This window comes from Pan paniscus, chromosome 18, assembly GCF_029289425.2.
Source record: "Pan paniscus chromosome 18, NHGRI_mPanPan1-v2.0_pri, whole genome shotgun sequence".
Classification (NCBI taxonomy): domain Eukaryota; kingdom Metazoa; phylum Chordata; class Mammalia; order Primates; family Hominidae; genus Pan; species Pan paniscus.
The window spans coordinates 54,560,688-54,583,333 of record NC_073267.2 but is presented as its reverse complement, the minus strand read 5'-3'; positions in this window follow the sequence as shown (position 1 = coordinate 54,583,333).

Below are 22,646 nucleotides of genomic sequence, written 5' to 3'. Positions count from 1 at the left end.
ATTCAATGATTCCATTCGAGTCCATTTGATGAGTCCTTTGAATTCCAATCGTTGATTATTCCATTCGAGTCCATTCAATGATTCCATTCAATTCCATTGGAGTGCAATCAATGATTCCATTTCATTTCATTCAGTGATGATTCCATTCGATTCCGTTCAATGATTCCATTCTATTCCATTCGATGTTGATTCCATTTGGGTCCTTTTGATGATTCCATTCGAGTCCATTTAATAATTCCATTGGGTTCAATTCGATGATGATTATATTGGATTCCATTCTATGATTCCATTTGATTCTGTTCATTGATGATTCCATGCAATTCCTTTTGATAATGATTCCATTCGATTTAATTTGATGATTGTATTTGATTCCATTTGATGATGATTCAATTGTGTTACATTGGATGATTCCATTCGATTCCATTAGATGATGATTAAATTCTATTCAATACGATGATAATTCCATTCAATTCCATTTGATGACGATTCAATTCTATTCCATTGGATGATTCCATTCTATTCCACTCAATGATGATTCCATTCAGTTCCATTCGATCATGATTCCATTCGATTCCATTCAATGATGATTCCATTCAGTTCCATTAGATCATGATTCCATTCGATTCCATTTGATGGTGATTCCCTTTGATTCCATTCAATGATGATTCCATTCGATTTTATTGTATGATTCTATTCAATTCCATTCGATGATGATTCAATTCTATTCCTTTGGAAGATTCCATTCGATTCCATTTGATGATACCATTCGATTACATTCGATGATGATTCCATTCGATTGCATTCGATGATGATTTCATTCGAGTCCATTCAAAGATTCCATTCGATTCCATTCAATGACGATTCCATTCGGGTACATTCGATGATTCGATTCCACTCCATTTGATGATGATACCATTCGATGCCATTCAATGCTTCCTTTGGATTCCTTTCGATGATGATTCCATTCGAGTCCATTCGATGATTCAATTAGAATCCATTTGATGATGATTCCATTCGAGTCCATTTGATGATTCAATTAGAATCCGTTTGATGATGATTCCATTCGAGTCCATTCAATGATTCCAAACGATGATGATTCCACTCGAGTCCATTCGATGATTGCTTTTGAGTCCATTCGATTATTCCCTTAGATTCCATTCATTGATGATTCTATTCAATGCCATTCCATGATTCCATTTGATTCCATTCGATGATGATTCCATTCGAGTCCATTTGATGATTCCGTACGATTCCATTCGATGATGACTCCATTCGAACCTATTCCATGAATACATTCGATTCCATTCAATGATGATTCCATTCGATTTCATTGGATGATTCTATTCAATTCCATTTGATGATGATTCAATTCTATTCCTTTGGATGATTCCATTCGATTCCATTTGATGATACTACTCGATTACATTTGAAGATGATTCCATACAATTGCATTCGATGATGATTTCATTCGAGTCCATTCAAAGATTCCATTCGACTCCATTCAATGACGATTCCATTCGAGTACATTCGGTGATTCCATTCCATTCCATTCCATTTGATAATGATTCCATTCAATGCCATTCAATGCTTCCTTTTGATTCCTTTCAATGATGATTCCATTCAAATCCATTCGATGATTCCATTAGAATCCATTTGATGATGATTCCTTTCGAGTCCATTTGATGATTCCATTCGATGATGATTCCACTCGAGTCCACTCGATGATTGCTTTCGAATCCATTCGATTATTCCCTTAGATTCCATTCATTGATGATTCTATTCAATGCCATTCCATGATTCCATTTGATTCCATTCAATGATGATTCCATTCGAGTCCATTTGATGATTCCATATGATTCCATTCGATGATGATTCCATTCGAACCTATTCCATGAATACATTCGATTCCATTCGATGATGATTCCATTCTATTCCATTCGATGATTCCATTCGATGATTCCATTCGATTCTATTCAATGATGATTCCATTCTTCTGCGTTCGATGATTCCATTTGATTCTGTTGATTGATGATTCCATTGGAGTCCAGTCAATGATTCCCTTTGATTCCATTCGATGATCATTCCATTCAATTCAGTGATCCCATTGGATTCCACTCGATGAGGATTCCACTCCATTCCAATCCCTGATTATTCCATTTGTTTCCCTGAGATGATGATTCCATTACATTCCATTCGATGATTCCATGCGATTCCATTTCTTGATGATTCCATTCACTTCCATTCGATGATTATTCCATTCGATTACATTCGATGATGCTCCCATTGGATTTCTTTCAATGATAATATTTGATTGGATCTGATGATGATTCCATTCTATTCCATGAGATGATTCCATTCGATTCCATTCTGTGATTATTCTACTTGATTCCATTTGATGATGATTCCATTTGATTCCATTCGATGTTGATTCCATTCAATGCCATTCGATGATTCCATTCAATTCCATTCGATGATTATTCCATTCGAGTCCATTCAATGATTGCATTCAATTCCATTTGATGATGATTGCATTCGAGCCCATTCGATGTTTCCATATGATTTCATTCGATGATGATTCCATTTGATTGCATTCGACGATTCCATTCGATTCCATTCAATTATGATTCCATTCGAGTCCATTCAATGATTCCATTCGATTCCATTTGATGATGATTCAATTCGAATCTATTAGATGATTCCATTCAGTTCCATTTCATAATGATTCCATTGCATTCCATTTGATAATTGCATTTGATTCCATTCATTGACGATTCCATTCGATTGCTTTCGATGATGGTTGCATTCAATTCCATTGGTTGATGATTCCATTAGATTCCATTCAGTGATGGTTCCATTCGACTCCATTCAATGATGATTCCCTTCGATTTCATTCAGTGATTCTATTTGTTTCCATTCGATGATGACTCCATTCTATTGCAATCGATCATTCCTTTTGATGCCATTCGATGATTACATTCGATTCCATTCGATGATGATTTCATTATATTCCATTTGATGATTGCATTTGATTCCATTCATTTCCATTCAATGATGTTTCCATTCATGTCCATTCGTTGATTCCATTTGATTGCATTCGAAGATGATTCCATTAGCGTCCATTATATGATTCCATTCGATTCCATTTGATGATGACTCCATGCAATGCCATTCGATGATTCTATTCATTGATGATTCCACTTGATTCTATTAGATGATTCCATTCGATTCCATTCGATGATGATTCCATTCGAGTCCATTCAGTGATTCCATTTGATTTCATTTGATGATGATTCCATTCGATTCCATTCAATGATTCCATTCGAGTCCATTTAATAATTCCATTGGGTTCAATTCTATGATGATTACATTGGATTCCATTAGATGATTCCATTTGATTCCATTCCTTGATGACTCCATTCAATTTCGTTCGATGATTCCATTTGATTCCATTTGGTTATGATTCAATTATATTCCATTGGATGATTCCTTTGATTCCTTTCAATGATGATTCCATTTGATTCTGTCTGATGATGATTCCATTCGATTCCATTGATGAAGTTTCCATTCAATTACATTCGATGATTCTATTCGATTCTATTTGATGACAATTGAAATATATTGCTTTGGATGATGTCCTTTCGATTCCATTCGTTGATGATTCCATTCAATTCCTTTCAATTATGATTCCATTTTATTCCATTTGATGATGATTCCATTCGATTCCATTTGATGATGTTTCCATTCAATTCCATTTGACGATGATTCCATTCGATTCCATTTAATGATGATTACATTCAATTTCATTCGATGATTCTACGCAATTCCATTTGATGATGATTAAATTCTATTTCATTGGATTATTCCATTTGATTCCATTTGATGACCATTCCATTCAATTCCATTTGATGCTGATTCCATTCGATTGCATTCAATCATGATTTCAATCAAATCCATTCGAATATTCCATTTGATTCCATTCGAAGATAATTCCATTCGATTCCATTCGAAGATGATTCCATTCGTCTCTCTTTGATGATTCCATTACATTCCATTCGGTGATGATTCCATTCGATGCCATTCGATGATTCCTTTTGATCCCATTCAATGATGATTCCATTCGATGATTACATTAGACTCCATTTGATGATGTTTCCATTCGAATCCTTTCAATTATTCCATTAGATTTCATTCAATGATGCTTCCATTCTTGTCTATTCGATGATTACATTTGATTCCATTCAATGATGATTCATTTCTATTACATTTGATAGTTCCATTTTATTTCGTTCGATGATGATTCCTTTGGATTCCATTCGATGATGATTCCTTTGGATTCCATACGATGATGATTCCATTCGATTCCATTCGATGATGTTTCTATTCGATTCCATTCAATGAAGTTTCCTTTCGATTTCATTTGATGATTCTATTCATTTCCATTCGATGATTATTCAATTCTATTCCATTAGATGATTCCATTCTATTCCATTCGATGATGATTCCATTTGATTCCATTCGATGATGATTCCTTTCAATTATATTGGATGATGATTCCATTTGATTCCATTCGATGATGATTCCATTCAATTCTATTTGATGATGATTCCATTCAATTCCATTCAGTGATGATTCCTTTCAAATCCATTCAATAATAATTCCATTTGACTCCACTTGATGATTCCATTTGCTTTCATTTGATGATGATTACATTCGATTCCATTTGATGATTCCATTCTATTCCAATCGATAGTTATTCCATTCGAGTCCATTCGATGATTCGATGTGATACCATTCAGTGATGATTCAATTCGACTCAATTCGATGTTTCCATTTGACTCCATTTGATGATGATTCCATTAAATATTTCCATTTGATTCTATTTGATAATGATTCCATTCAATTCCTTTTGATGATGATTCCATTGGATTCCATTTGATGATTCCATTCAATTCAATTCTAAGATGATTCCATTCGATTCCATTCAATGATTCCATTCAATTCTATTCGAAGATGATTCCATTTGATGATGATTTCATTCGTTTCCATTCGATGTTTCCATTTGAGTCCATTCGATGATGATTCTGATCAATTCCATTTAGTGAAGACATTCATTTCCATTTGGTGATTCCATTCAATTCCATTCAATTATGATTCCATTCTAGTCCATACAATGATTCCATTATAGCCCATTCTATAATTCCATTTGAGTCCAACTGATGAATCCATTCATTTCCATTCAATTATACCATTTGAGTCCATGCTATCATTCCATTTGAGTCCATTAATTGATGATTCCATTTGATTCAATTAGATGATAATTCCATTTGATTAAATTCGATGATTATTCTATTCGATTCCATTCGAAGATGATTCCATTACATTCCAATCTATGATGACTCCATTCAATTCCATTCGATGATTCCATTTGATTCCATTCGATGATAATTCCATTCGAGTCCATTCGATGATTGCATTTGATTCCATTCTATGATGACTGCATTCGGTTCCATTCAATGATGATTCCAATGCATTCCATTAAATGGCTCCCTTCGATTCCATTCAATGATGTTTCCATTAGCTTCCATTAGATGCTGATGCCACAAGATTCCTTTCGATGATGATTCAGTCAATTCAATTTGATGATGATTCCATTAGAATCCATTCGGTGATGATTCCATTTTCTTCCATTCGATCATGATTCCATTAGATTGCATTCGATGACTCCATTTGGCTCCATTCAGTAATGATTCCATTCACGTAGATTAGATGATTCCATTCGATTCTATTCAATGAAAATTCTGTTCGTTGTTAATCGATGATTCCTTTCAATTCCATTCAATAATGATTCCATTCGATTCCATTCAAGGATTCCATTTGATTCTGTTTGATGATGATTCCATTGGAGTCCATTCGATGATTCCATTCCATTCCATTTGATGATGATTCCATTCGCGTCCACTCGACGATGATTCAATTCAATTCCATTCGATGATTCCATTTGATTACATGTGATAATGATTCCATTTGATTCCTTTTGATGATTCCAGTCGATTCCATTCGATGATGATTGATTCCTTTTGAGTCCTTTCAATGATTCCTTTTGATTCTATTAAAAGATGATTCCATTGGTGTCCATTCAATGGTGATCCCATTTGATTCCATTTGATGATTCCAATTGTTTCCATTCGATGATGATTCCTTTCTATTCCATTTGATGATGATTCCATTCGATTCCATTGTATGATGATTCCATTCGATTCCATTGTATGATGATTCCATTCGAGTCCAGTGGATGATTCCATACAATTCCATCTGATGTTTCCATTGGAGTCCATTCGATTATTCCATTCGAGTGCATTCGATGATTCCATTCGATTCTATTCAATGATAATTCAATTCGAATCCATTCGATGATGATTCCACTCCAGTCCATTCGATGATTACATTCAATTCCATTCGATGATCCATTCGATGATTCCCTTCAAATCCATTTGATGATGATTCCATTTGTGTCCATTCAATGACTCCATTCAATTCCATTCGTTGATGATTCCATTCGATTTCATTCAATGATTCCATTCAAGTCCATTTGATGATTCCTTTCATTTCCATTCAATGATGATTCCATTCGAGTCCATTCAATAATTCCATTAGATTGCATTTGATGAGGATGCCATTCAAGTCCATTCGATGAACCCATAAGATTCCATTTGACAATTATTCCATTCAAGTCCATTCGATGATACCATCAGATTCCATTCGACGATGATTCCGTTTGAGTCCATTCAGTAATTCCATTCAATTCCATTTGATGATGATTCCACTCGAGTCCATTCGATGATTCCATTCGAGTCCATTTGATGATGATTCCACTCGATTCCATTCGATGATGATTCAATTCAATTCCTTTTGATGATGATTCCATTTGGCTTCATTCGATGATTCTATTTGATTCTTTCAAAGATGTTTCCATTCTATTCCATACGATGATTCCATTCGATTCCATTTGATGATCATTCTGTTCGATTACATTTGATGATAATTCCATTCGATTCCATTCAATAATTGTATTCGAGTCCATTCGATGACTCCATTCGATTCCATTCAATGATGATTCCATTCGAGTCTGTTCGATGATTCCATTTGATTCCATTCGATGATGATCCAATTCGAGTCCATTCGATGATGATTCCATTCGACTGCATTTGATGATTCCATTCTAGTCCCTTCATTGATTCCATCTGATTCCACTTGATGATGATTATTCCATTCGAGTCCATTATATGATTCCATTCAATTACGTTCGATGAAGATTCCATTCGAGTCAATTCAATCATTGCATTCAAGTCCACTGGATGATTCCTTTCAATTCCATTCAATGATGATTCCATTTGAGTCCCTTCAAAGATTCTATTTGATTACATTCCATGGAGATTTCATTTGATTCCATTCGATGATTCCATTTTTCTCCATTCAACGATAATTCCATTAGATGATATTCGATGTTTCCATTCGATTTCATTCCATGATGACTCCATTCAACTCCATTTGATGATTAACTTCAAGTCCATTCGATTATTCCATTAGATTCCATTAGATGATGATTCCATTAAATGCCATTCGATTATTCCATTCTATTCCATTCGATGATGATTCCATTCGAGTCCATTCGATGATGACTGCATTCGATTACATTTGATGATTCCACTTGATTCCATTCAATGATGATTCCGATCTTCTCCATTCGATGTTTCCATTCAATTCGATTTGATGATTCCATTTGATCAATTTGATAATGACTCCATTTGATCCATTTGATAATGATTCCATTCGATCCATTTGATAACGATTCCATTCGTGTCCATTCAATGATTCCATTCAAACCCTTTTGATAATTCAATTTCCGTCCAATCCATGGTTCCACTCGAGTCCATTCTATCATTCCATTTGATTCCATTTGATGATGATTCCATTCACTTGCATTTGATGATTCCATTCGAGTACATTCAATAATTCCATTTGAGTCCATTCGATGATTGCTTTTGATTCCATTCGAAGATATACCATTCGAGTCCATTTGATGATATCACTCGATTCCATTCATTGATGATTCCATTCGATAACATTCAATGATTCCATTCAATGCCATTCAATGATGATTCCATTCGATTCCATTCAATGATTACATTCGATTTCATTCGATGATGTTTCCTTTTGAGTGCATTCGATGATTCCATCACATTCCATTTCATGATGATTCAATTTGCTTCCATTTGATAATTTCATTAGAGTCCATTTGATGACTCCACTTGTGTCCATTTGATGACACCATTTGATTATATTCGATGATAATTCCATTCAAGTACATACGATGATGGCATTCGGTTCCATTTGATGATGAATCCATTGGATTTCTTTCGATGATTCCATTCAATTCCATTCGTTGATGATTCCATTTGATTGCATTCGATGATGATTCCATTTGATTCCCTTCGTTGATGATTCCATTAGATTCCATCCAATGCTGATTCCATTCAACTCCATTCAATGATGATTCCACTCAATTTCATTCGATGGTTCCATTCGATTCCATTCAGTGATGATTCCGTTTGATTCCATGTGATGATTGCATTTGATTCCAATCAATGATGATTCCATTCAATTACATTAGATGATTCCATTCGATTCCATTTGATAATGAGACTTTCGATTGAGTTCTATGATGATTACATTTGATTCAATTTGATGACGTTTTCCTGTGATTCAAATCATCGAATGGACTGAGATGGAATCAACATCGAGTGGAATCGAAAGGAAACATCAAAAGGACTTGAATGGAATCATCGAATGGACTCGAATGCAATCATCATCGAATGCAATCGAATGGAATCCTCGAATGGACTCGAATGGAATCATCATCAAATGATATCAAGTGGAATCATCGAATGGAATTGAATGGAATCTTCATGGACGGAAATTAAATAGAATCATCATAGAATGCCATCAAATGGAACCATCATCTAATGGAATCAAATGCAATCATCATCGAATGGAATCAGATGGAATCATCAATGAATGGAATCGAATGGAGTCATCGAATGGAGTCCATTGGAATCATCATCGAATGGAGCTGAATGCAGTCATCATTGAATGGAATCAAATAGAATCATCAGATAGAATCGATGGAATAGTCATGGAATAGAATCTAATGGAATCATCTAATAGAAAGGAATGGAATCATCAACGAATGGAATCAAATGGAGAAATCCAATGGAATCCGTTGGAATCATCATCAGATGGAACCAAATGCAGTCATCATCGAATGGAATTGAATGGAATCATCAAATGGATTAGAATGGAATCATCATAGAATGGAAATGAATGGAATTATCAAAAGGACCCGAATGGAATCACCATTAAATTGAATCAAATGGAATCATCAAATGGAATCATATGGAATCATCATCAAATGGAATTGAATGGAATCATGCAACGGAATTGAATGGAATCCTCATCAAATGAACTCGAATGGAATCATCATCAAAGGGAATCAGATGGAATCAATGAAGGGACTTGAATGGAATCATCGAATGGACTCAAATGGAATCATCATAGAATGGAATCGAATGGAATCATTGAATTGAGTTGAATTGAATCATCATCGAATGGAATCGAATGGGATCATTGAATGGACTGGAATGGAATCATCATTGAATGGAAATGAATGGGATCATCATCAAATGGAATTGAAAGGGAACATCATCAAAAGGAATCCAATGGAATCACCTAATGGACTCTAATGTAATGATCAAATGGACATGAAGGGAATCATCAAATGGAATCAAAAGGAATCATCGAATGGACTCGAATGGAATCATCTTCGAATGGACTCGAATGGAATCATCGAATGGATTCCAATGGAATCATCATTGAATGGAATTGAATGCTAACATCATCAAAGGAATCGAATGCTATTGTCATCAAAGGAATCAAAAGGAATCTTCATCGAAAGGAATCGGATGTAATTATCATCAAATGGAATCAAATGGAATCATCAAATGGAATCAAATCGAATCATTATCAAAGTAATCAAAGTGAATCATCAAATGGGGTCGAATTGAATCATCAAATGGAATCAAAAGGAGTCAACTAATAGTCTCAAGTGGAGTCTTGAGCGAATGGAATTGAATGGAATCATCGAATGGATGCAAATGGAACCATCATTGAATGGAATCGAATGGAATCATCGAATGGAATTGAATGGAATCACCAATGAATGGAATCGAATGGAATCATCATCGAATGGAATTGGATGGAATCATCGAATGGACTCGATTGGAATCATCATCGAATGGAACGATGTGGAAACATCGAATGAACTCAAAATGGATCATAATCAAATGCAATCTAAAGGAGTCATCATCTAATGGTATCAAATGGAATCATCATTGAATGGAATCATACGGAATCATCATCGAATGGAATCGAATGGAATCATCATCGAATGGAAACGAATGGAATCATAATCGAATGGAAACGAATGGAATCATCATGGGATGGAATCAAATGGAATTATCAATGAATCAAATCGAAGAGAGTCGTCCAATAGAATCTAATGACATTATCATCCAACGGAACCGAATGGAGTCATCATCAAATGGAACCTAATGGAGTCATCATCGAATTGAAATGAATGGAATCATCATCGAATGGAATCGAATGGAATCATCATCGAATGGAATTGAATGGAATAATCATTGATTGGAATCGAATGGAATCATCAAATGGAATCAAATAAAATGATCATCGAATGGAATTTAAGGGAATCATTGAATGGAATCGAATGGAATCTTCAAATGGAATTGAATGGAATCATCGAATGGACTGGAATGGTTTCATAATCAAATGGAATTGAAAGGAAACTTTGAATGGAATCGAATGGAATCATCATCAAATGGAATCAAATTGAATCATCTAATCAACTCGAATAGAAACATCATCGAATGAAATCGCATGAAATCATCGAAATGAATGGAATGGAATCATCATTGAACGGAATCAAATGGAATCATCAAATGGAATCGAATGGAATCATCATTGAATGAAATCGAATGGAATCATCATTGAATGGCATCAAATGGAATCATCATTGAATGAAATCTAATGGAATCATCTAATTGAATTGAATGGAATCATCATCAAATGAAATCAAAAGGAATCATCGAATGGCATTGAATGGAATCATCACTGAATGGAAATGAATGGAATCTTCATCGAATGGAATTGAATGGAATCATCATAAAATGGAATTGAATGGAATCATCGAATGGACTCAGGTGGAATTATCATTGAATGGATTCAAATGGAATCATCGAATGGACTCTAATGGAATTATCATTGAATGGATTCTAACGGAATCATCTAATAGACTCGAAGGGAATCATCATCGAATGGAAAATAATGGAATCATTAAATGGACTCGAGTGGAATCATCATCGAAGGGAATCAAATGGAATCATCGAAGGGAATCGAATGAAACCATGATCGAATGAAATCGAATGCAGTCATCAAATGTCGTCAAATGGAATCATCATTGAAGGGAATCAAATGGAATCATTGTATGGACTCAAGTGGAATCAACATCAAATGGAATCGTATGGAAACATCGAATGGACTCTAATGGAATCATCATTGAATGGAATCGAACGGAAGCATCGCATGGAAAAGAAATGAATCATCTTCAAATGGAATCGAATGGAATCATCAAATGGAAACGAATGCAATCACCATTTAATGGAATCGAATGGAATCATCGAATGGCATCTAACGGAATCATCATCGAATGGAATCTAGTGGAATAATCGAATAGACTCGAATGGAATCATCGAATGGAGTTCAATGGAATCATCGTCTAATGGAATTGAATGGAATCATCAAATAGCATGGAATGGAATCATCGTAGAATGGTGTCGAATGGACTCATCGAATGGAATTGAATGGAATCATCATCAAATGAAATCAAATGGAATCATCAAGTGGAATAGAATGGAATCATCATTGAATGGAATTGAATAGAACCATCGAATGGAATCGAATGGAATCATCAAATGGAATTGAATGAATCGTCATTGATTGAATTGAATGGAATCATCATTGATTGATTTGAATGGAATCATCAAATGGAATCGAATGGAATTATTAACAAATGGAATTGAATGGAATCACCGAAAATAATCAAATGGAGTAATCATTGAAAGTACCCTGAAGGAATCATCATCAAATTGAATCAAGTGTAATTATCGAATGGAATCGAATAGAATCATCCAATGGACTCGAAAGGAATCATTGAATGGAATGTAATGTAGTAATCCATGAACTCGAATGGTATCATCTTTGAATGGAATTAAATGGAATCATCAAATGGAATCAAATGGAATCATCATCGAATGGAATTGAATGGAATCATCCTCAAATGGAATCAAAAAGAATCATCATCAAATGTAATCAAACGGAATCATCATCAAATGGAATCCAAAAAAATCATCATCGAATGGAACCGAATGGAATCATCATCGAATGGAAGCAAAAGGAATCATCATCGAATGGAATCACATGGAATCATCATTGAATGGAATCGAATGGAATCATCAACGAAAGGAACCAAATGGAATCATCAAATGGAATCCAATAGAATCATCATAAAATGGAACCGAATGGAATCATTGAATGATCTCTAGTGGAATCATCATGAAATGGAATAGAATGGAATCATCGAATGGATTTGAATGGAATCATCATAGAATGGACTCGAATGGAATAATCATCGAACGGACTCTAACGGAATGATCAAATAGATGCTAATGGAATCATTGAATGGAAATGAATGGAATCAGTGATTGGACTCAAATGTAATTACCAAATGGGCTCAAATGGTATCATGGAATGGACTCGAATGGAATCATTATCGAATGGATTCGAATGGAATCATTGAATGGAATTGATCAGAATCATCATCCAATGGTATCAAATGGAGTCATCGATTGAAATCAAATGCAATCATCATCAAATGGAATTGAATGGAATCATCATCGAATAGAATCGAATGGAATCATCGAATGGAACCAAATGGAATCATTGTCAAATGGAATTTAATGAAATCATTGAATGGAATTGAATGGAATCACCAATGAATGGAATCGAATGGAATCATCATCGAATGGAATTGGATGGAATCATCGAATGGACTCGATTGGAATCATCATCGAATGGAATGATGTGGAAACATCGAATGAACTCGAAATGGATCATAATCAAATGCAATCTAAAGGAATCATCATCTAATGGTATCAAATGGAATCATCATTGAATGGAATCATACGGAATCATCATCGAATGGAATTGAATGGAATCATCAATTGGACTCGAATGGAATCATCAAATGGACTCAAAGGGAAGAGTCAAATGGACTCGAACCGAATCATCATCAAATGGAATCGAATGGAATCATCGAAAGGACTCGAATCATACCATCAAATGGACTCGAATGGAATCATTATAGAATGGAATCTAATAGAGTCATCAGATGCACACGAATGGAATCATCGTCAAGTGGAATCGGATGGAATCAACGAAGGGACTAGAATGGAATCATCAAATGGTCTCCAATGGAATCATCATCGAATGGAATTGAATGGAATCTTCTAATGGATTCGATTGGAATCATCATCGAATGCAATCAAATGAAATCATCATCGAATGGAATCAAATGAAATCATCATCAGATGGAATCGAATGGAATCATCACTGAATGGATTTGAATGGAATCATCAAACAGAATCGAATGGAATCATCATCAAATGGAATCGAATAGAAGCACTGAAAGAAATCAAATGGAATCATCAATGAACAGACTCGAATGGAATCATCATCGAATGTACCCGAATGGAATCATCATGGAATTGAATCAAATGGCCCATTATCAAATGGATTCGAATGGAATCATCATCAAATGGAATCGAATGGAATCATTAAATGGAATCGAATGAAATCATGGAATGGACTCGGAATCACGGAATTTACTCTAATGGAATAATCACCAAATGGGATCGAATGAAATAATCATTGAATGGAAAAGGATGGAATTATCATCAAATGGAATCGAATGGAATCATCGAATGGAATCAGATGGAATCATCACCGAATGGAATCAAATAAAATTATCAAATGAAATTGAATGTGATCATCATTCAATGCACTCAAACGGAATCATCATCTAATGGACTCGAATGAAATCATCATCCAAGGGAATCATGTGGAATCAATATCCAATGGAATTGAATGGAAACACCATCGAATTTAATGGAATGGAATCATCATGGAATTGAAACGGATGGAAACAATCATCGAATGGATTACAATGGAATCATCAAATGGAATTGATTGGAATCATCATCAAATGGAATCAAATGGAATCATTGAATGGAATCTAACGGAATTTTCATCAGATGGGAACGAATGGAATCATCATAGAATGGAATCGAATGGATTCATTGAATGAAATCTGATGGAATCACCATCGAATGGAATCAAATAAAATTATCATTTGAAATATAATGGAATCATCATCGAATGGACTCGGATTGATTCATCATTGAATAGACTCGAATGGAATCATCATCCATTGGAATTGATTGGAATCAACATCGAATGGAATCGAATGGAAACACCATTGAATTGAATTGAATGGAGTCATCATTGAATTGAAACAAATGGACTCATCATTGAATGGATTCGAAGGGAATCATTGAATGGAATTAATTGGAATCATCATCAAATGGATTCGAATGGAATAATTGAATTGAAGCAAATGAAATCATCACAAAATGGAATGAAATGGAATCATTGAATGGACTCCAATGGAATCATCATCGAATGGAATCAGATGGAATCATCGAATGAAATTGAATGGTATCATTGAATGGACTCGATTGGAATCATTATTGAATAGAATTGAATGGAATCATTGAATGGTCTAGAATGGAATCATCATCGAATGGAATAGAATGGAATCATCGAATTGAATCGTAGGCAATCATCATTGAATGGAATCAAATGGAATCATCGAATGGAATCGAATGGAATAATCGTCAAGTGGAATCGAGTGGAATCATCTAATGGAATCAAATGCAATCATTGTAGAATGGAATGGAATGGAATCAATGAATGGAATTGAATGGAATCACCTATGAATGAAATGAAATGGAATCATCATCGAATGGAATAGAATGGAATCATTGAATTGACTCGAATTGAATCATAATCGAATGGAATCATGTGAAATCATCTAATGGGCACGAATTGAATCAACATTGAATGGAATCTAATGGAATCATCTAACATAATCCAATTGTATCATCATTGAATGGAATAGAATGGAATTATGGAATGGAATCAAAATGATTCTTCATCATATGGAATCGAGTGGAATCATTGAATGGAATCTAATGTAATAATTGGAGAATGGAATCAAATGGAATCATCAAATGGGCTCGAATGGAATCACCATCGAATGGAATCGAATGGAAACATCGAATGGACTCGAATGGAATCATCATCAAATATAAACAAAAGCAATAATCAAATGGACTCCAATTGAATAATCGAATGAACTCGAATGGAATCATCATCGAATGGAATCAGATGGAATCATCGAATGGAATCAAATGGAATCATCATCGAATGGAATCTAATGGAATCACTGAATGGACTTGAATGGAATCATCATCAATTGGAATTGAATGGAACAATATAATGGACCCGAAAGGAATCATCATCAAAAGAAATTGTATGGAATCACCAAATGGACACGAATGAAATCATCATCTAATGGAATCAAAAGAAATCATCAAATGGACTCGAATGGAATCATCATCAAATGGAATCGACTGGAATCATCAAATGCACTTGAATGGAATCATCATCAAATGGAATTGAATGAAATCATCGAATGGAATCCAACGGAATCATCATCAAATAGAATCGGACGGAATCACCATCAAATGGAATCCAATGGAATCATCACCCAATGGAATTGAATGGAAACACTGAATGAACTGGAAGGGAATCCTCATTGAATGGACTCGTATGGAAAAATCATTGAAATAAATCAAATGGAATCATGGAAGGGTCTCGAGTGGAATCACCACAGACTGGAATCAAATGGTATCATCAAATGGATTCAAATGGAATCATCAAATGGACTCAAATGGAATCATTGAATGGACTCGAATGACATCATTGAATGGAATCATCATAGAATGGAATCAAATGAAATCATAATCAAATAGACTTGAATGGAATCATCATCGAATGGAATTGAAGGAAATCATCCAATGGACTTGAATGGAATCATCATCGAATTTAATCCAAAGGAGTCATCGACTGGAATCAAATGGAATCCTCATGAATGGAATTGAATGGAATCATCCAATGGCATTGAATGGTATCATCATCAAATGGAATCAAATGGAATCATCTAATTGACACAAATGGAATCATCATTAAATGGTGTCGAATAGAATCTTTGAATTAAGTCAAACGGAATCATTGAATGGAGTAGAATGGAATCATCATTGAATGGAATCATCATTGGATAGAATCGCATGGAATCATCAAATCGAATTGAATGGAATCATCAGCGAATGGAATCAAATGGAATATCCATCAAATGGAAACGAATGGAATCACCATTGAATGGAATTGAATGGAATCATCATAGAATGGAATTGAATGGAAGCATCATTGAGTGAAATCAAATGGAATCATCTAGTGGACACGAATGGAAACATCATCAAATGGAATCAAATGGAATCATTGAAAGGACTCTAAAAGAATCATCATTGAATGGAATATAATTGAATCATCATCAAATGGAATCAAATAGAATCATTGAATGAAATCAAATGGAATCATAATCGAATGGACACATATGGAATCATCATCAAATGGAATCGAATGGATTCGTCTAATGGATGCAAAAGATATCATCATTGAATGCAATCAAATGTAATCATCGAATGGACACAAATGGAACCATCATTGAATGGAATCAAATGGAATCATTGTCAAATGGAATCGTCAAATGGAATTGAATGGAGTTATCATCAAATGGAATGGAAAGTAATCATCGAATGGCATCGAATGGAATCATCGAATTAAATATATTGGAATCATCATCGAATGGAAATGAACAGAATCATCAACTGAAATCGAATGGAATCATCATCGAGTGTATTCGAATGGAATCATCATCGAATGCAATCTAATTGAATCATCAACGAATGGAATTGAATGGAATCATCCAATGGTATAGAATTGAATCATCATTGAATGGAATCGAATAGAATCATTTAATGAAAGCGAATGGAATCATCATCCAATGGAATCGAATGGTATCATCATCAAATGGCATGGAATGGAATCATCATCAAATGAAAATGAATGGAATCATCCAATGGAATAGAAATGAATCATCATCAAATGGAATCAAATAGAATCATCGAATGAAATCGAATGGAATAATCAACGAATGGAATCGAATGGAATCATCAACTAATGGAATCGAATGGAATAATTGAATGGAATCCAATGTAATCATCATCGATTTGTACTGAATGGAATCATTAAATGGACTCGAATGGAATCATCACTGAATGGAATTGAATGGAATCATCGAATAGAATCAGATGGAATCATCACCGAGTGGAATCGAATAGACGCATTGAATGAAAACGAATTGAATCATCATCAATCGGACGCAAAATGAATCATCATAGAATGGACTCAAATGGAATCATCGTCCAATGGAATCGAATGGAATTGTCATCGAATGGAATCTGGTGGAAACATCATTGAATTTAATCAAATGGAATCATCATGGAATTGAATCAAATGGCTCATCACTGAATGGAAACTTCGAATGGAATCTTCGAATGGAATCAAATGGAATCATTATCGAATGGAATCGAATGGAATCATCATCGAATGGAGTCGAATGGAATCATCGAATGAAATCAAAAGGAATCATCATCGAAGGGAGTCAAATGGAATCATCACTCATTGGAATCTAATGGAATCATCAACAAAGGGAATTGAAGGAAGTCAATATCGAATGGAATCAAATAGAATCATCAACGAATGTTATTGAATGGAATCATCGAATGGAATCATTACCAAATGAAATCCAATGGAATCATCATCAAATGGAAACGAATGGAATCATCATTGAATGGACTCAAATGGAATCATCAAGTGGACGCGAATGGAATCATCGAATGTACTCGAATGCAATCACCATCAATTGAATCAAATGGAATCATCCTCAAATGGATTCAAAAGGAATCATCATCAAAAGTATTGAATGGAACCATCATCGAATGGAATCATTTAGAATCATCGAATGGAATCAAATGCAATCATAATCAAAAGAATCGACGTGAATTATCAAATGGAATCGAAGAGAATCATCGAATGGAATTGAAAGGAATGATCATCAAAAGGAATCAAAGGGAATCGTCAAATGGATTTGATCGGTATCATAGAATGGAATCAAATGGAATCATCTAATGGACACGAATGGAATAATCATCGAATGGAATAGGATAGAATCAACGAATGGAATCAAATGGTATCATCAGAGAATGTAATCATATAGAATCATCTAATGGAATGGAATGGAAACCTAATCAATTGGAATTGATTGGAATCATCGTATGGAATTGAATCAAATCATCATCGAATGGAATAGAATTGAATCATCGAATGGAATGGAATGGAATCACAATTGAATGGAATCGAATAGAATCATCATCGAATGGAATTGAATGGAATCATCGAATGCACTCAAATGAATCATCTTCGAATGGAGTTGAGTGGAATCATAGAATGGACTCGAATGGAAACATCGTCAAATGGAATCAGATGGAATCTTCGAATGGACTCTGATGGAATCATCATCAAATCAAATCGAATGGAAACATTGAATGGAGTCAAAAGGAATCATCTTCAAATGGAATCAAATGGAATTATCCAATGGAATTGAACGGAATCATCATTGAATGGAATCAAATGGAATTATCATCCAATGGAGTTTAATTGGATAATCGAATGGAATCAAATGGAATTATCATCCAATGGAGTTTAATTGGATCATCGAATGGAATCAAATGGAATAATTATTGAGTGGATCTGAATGGTATCATCAAAAGAATGGAATCGAATGGAATTATCATTGAATGGAATCGAATGGAATCAACACAGAGTGGAATCAAATGGAATCATCAAATTGAATTGAATGGAATCATTATCAAATGGAATTGAATGGAATCAAATGGAATCCTCGAATGGAATTGAATGGAATCATCATCGAATGGAATCAAATGAAATCATCATCAAATGGAGTTGAATAGAATCATCGAATGGAAACAACTGTAATAATTATCAAATGGATTCGAATGGAATCATCATTGAATGGAATCGTATTGAATCATCTCAGAATGGAATAGAATGGAATCATCGAATGGACTCGAATGGAATCATCATCAAATGGGAACTAATGGAAACATTGAAAGCACTCGAATGGAATTATCGAATGGACACTGATGGAATCATAATCGAAAGAAATCGAAAGGAATCATCATCAAATGGAATCAAATGCAATCATCATTGAGTGGAAATGAATGGAAACATCGGGTGGACTCGAATGGAATCATCATCAAATGGAATTGAATGGAAGCATCAAATGGAGGTGAATGGAATCATCATCGAATGGAGTCGAATGGAATCATCATCGAGTGGAATCAAATAAAATCATCGAGTGCATCCGAATGAAATCATCATGACATGGACACGAAAGGAATCAACATATGTAATTGAGTGGAATCATCCTCGAATGCTATTGAATGGAATCATCCTCGAATGGAATCGAGTGGAATCACCATCGAATGGAATTGATTGGAATAATCATCAAATGGAATCGAATGGAATCACGTAGTGGACTCGAATGGAATCATCATAGAATGGAATTGAATGGAATCATCAACGAGTGGAATCGAATGGAATCATCATCGAATGGAATCGAAAGGAATCATCATCGAAAGGAATTGAAAGCAATCATCATCGAATGAAATTGAATGGAATAATCATCAAAAGGAAACATCATGGAATGGAATTGAATGGAATCATCATCAAAAGGAATCACCTTCAAATGGAATCGAATGGAATCATCAGAAAATGCAATCAAAAGGAATCGTCATTGAATGGAATCAAAAGGAATCATCATCGAATGAAATCGAATGGAATCATAATTGAATGGAAACAAAAGGAATCATCATCAAAAGGAACTAAAAGGAATCCTCATTGTATGGAAGCGAATAGAATAATCAACAATAGGTAACATCATCGAATGGAATTAAATGGAATCACCATTGAATGGAATCATCATCAAATGGAATCGAATGGAATCATCAAGAAATGCAATCTAGAGGAATCATCATCGCATGAAATCGAAAGGAATCATCATCGAATGGAATTGAACTGAACCATCATCGAATGGAAACGAATGGAATCATGGAATGGACTCGAGAGGAATAATCATTGAATGCAATCAAATGGTATCATTGAATGTACTTGAATGGAATCATCATCAAATGGAATCGAATGGAAAAATCGAATGGACTCGAATGGAATCATCATTGAATGGAATTGAAAGGAATAAGGGATATGAATCCCATGGAATCATCATCGATTGGAATCAAATGGAACTACCATCAAATGGAATCTAGTGGAATCATCATCCAAAGAGTCAAATGGATTCATCAACTGAGCTTGAATGGAATCATCATCGAATGGATTCGAATGGAAAAGTCATTGAAAGGAAACGAATGGAATCATAGAATGTACTCGAATGGAATCATCTTCTAATGGAATCAAATGGAATCATTGAATGGAATCAAGTTGAATCATCAATGAATGGAATTGAATTGAATCATGAAATGGACTTGAAGGGAATCATCATTGAATGGAATTGACTGGAATGTTCATCAAATGGAATCACAAAAGGTCAATATCGAATGGAGTCAAAAGGAATAATCAGAGAATGGACCCGAATGGAATAATCATCGAATGGAATCAAATGGAATCATCATCTTATGGAATCGAAATGAATCAATATGGAATGGAATCAACTGGAATATTCAGAGACTGGACTCGAATGGAATTATCATCAAATGGAATCAAATGGAATCATTGAATGGACTCGAATGGAATGATCATCGAATGGAATCATAAGGAATCATCGAATGCAATCGAATGGAGTCATTTAATGGAATTGAATGGAATCATCATCGAATGGAATGGAATGGAACAACCATCGAATGGAATCAAATGGAATCACCATCAAATGGAATCGAATTGAATCATCATCGTATGTAGTAAAATTGAATCATCATTGAATGGAATCGAATGAAATCATCGAATGGACTCGAATGGAATCATCATCAAATAAAATCGAATGGAGTCATCGAATGGAATGAAATGGAATCCTCATCGAATGGAATCGAATGGAATCATCATGGAATGGAATTGAAAGGAATCACCATTGAATGAAATCAAATGGAACAATCAAATGGAATCTAATGGAATCACCAAAGAATGAAATCAAAAGGAATCATAGAATGGAATTGAAAAGAATCATCGAATGTAATCAAATGGAATCATTAATGGAGTCAATTGGAATCATCATCGAATGGAGTCTATGGAATGATCGAATGGATTCAAATGTAATCATGTAATGGTATCGAATGGAATCATCTTCAAATGGATTCAAATGGAATCATTACCTAATGGAATCGAAAGGTATCATGGAATGGACATGAGTGTAATCATCATAAAATGGAATCGAATAGAATCAGCGAATGGACATGAATGGAGTCACCATCGAATTGAATAAAATGCAATCACCATTGAATGGAATCAATTAGAATCATCATCAAATGGAATCGAATGGAATCATCGTGTGTTCCCAAATGGAATCTTCATAGAATGGAATCAAATGGAATCTTCATCAAATGGAATCAAATCAATCAAATGCACTCTAATGGAATCATCATCAAAGGGAATTGAATGGATTCATCATCGAATGGGATCGAATGGATTTATCATCGAATGGAATTGAATGGAATCATCATCAAATGGAATCAAAAGGAATCATCTTCGAATGGAATTGAATGGAATCATCAACGAATGGAATCAAATGGAATCATGGAATGGAGTCGAATGGAAGCCTCATCAAATATGCACGAATGGATTCATCGAATGGACACGAATTGAACCATAATCAAATGGATTCGAATGGAATCATCAATTGGACCCGAATGGAATCATCACCGAATGGAATCAAAAGGAAACATCATTGAGTGTAATTGAATGGAATCATCATCGAATAGGATACTCATAAAATATAATTGAAAGGAATCATCATCAAATGGAATCGAAAGGAATCATTATCAAATGGAATTCAATGGAATAATCATCGAATGCAATCCAAAGGAATCATTGGAGTTACGACTTGAATGGAATCAGCATCGAAT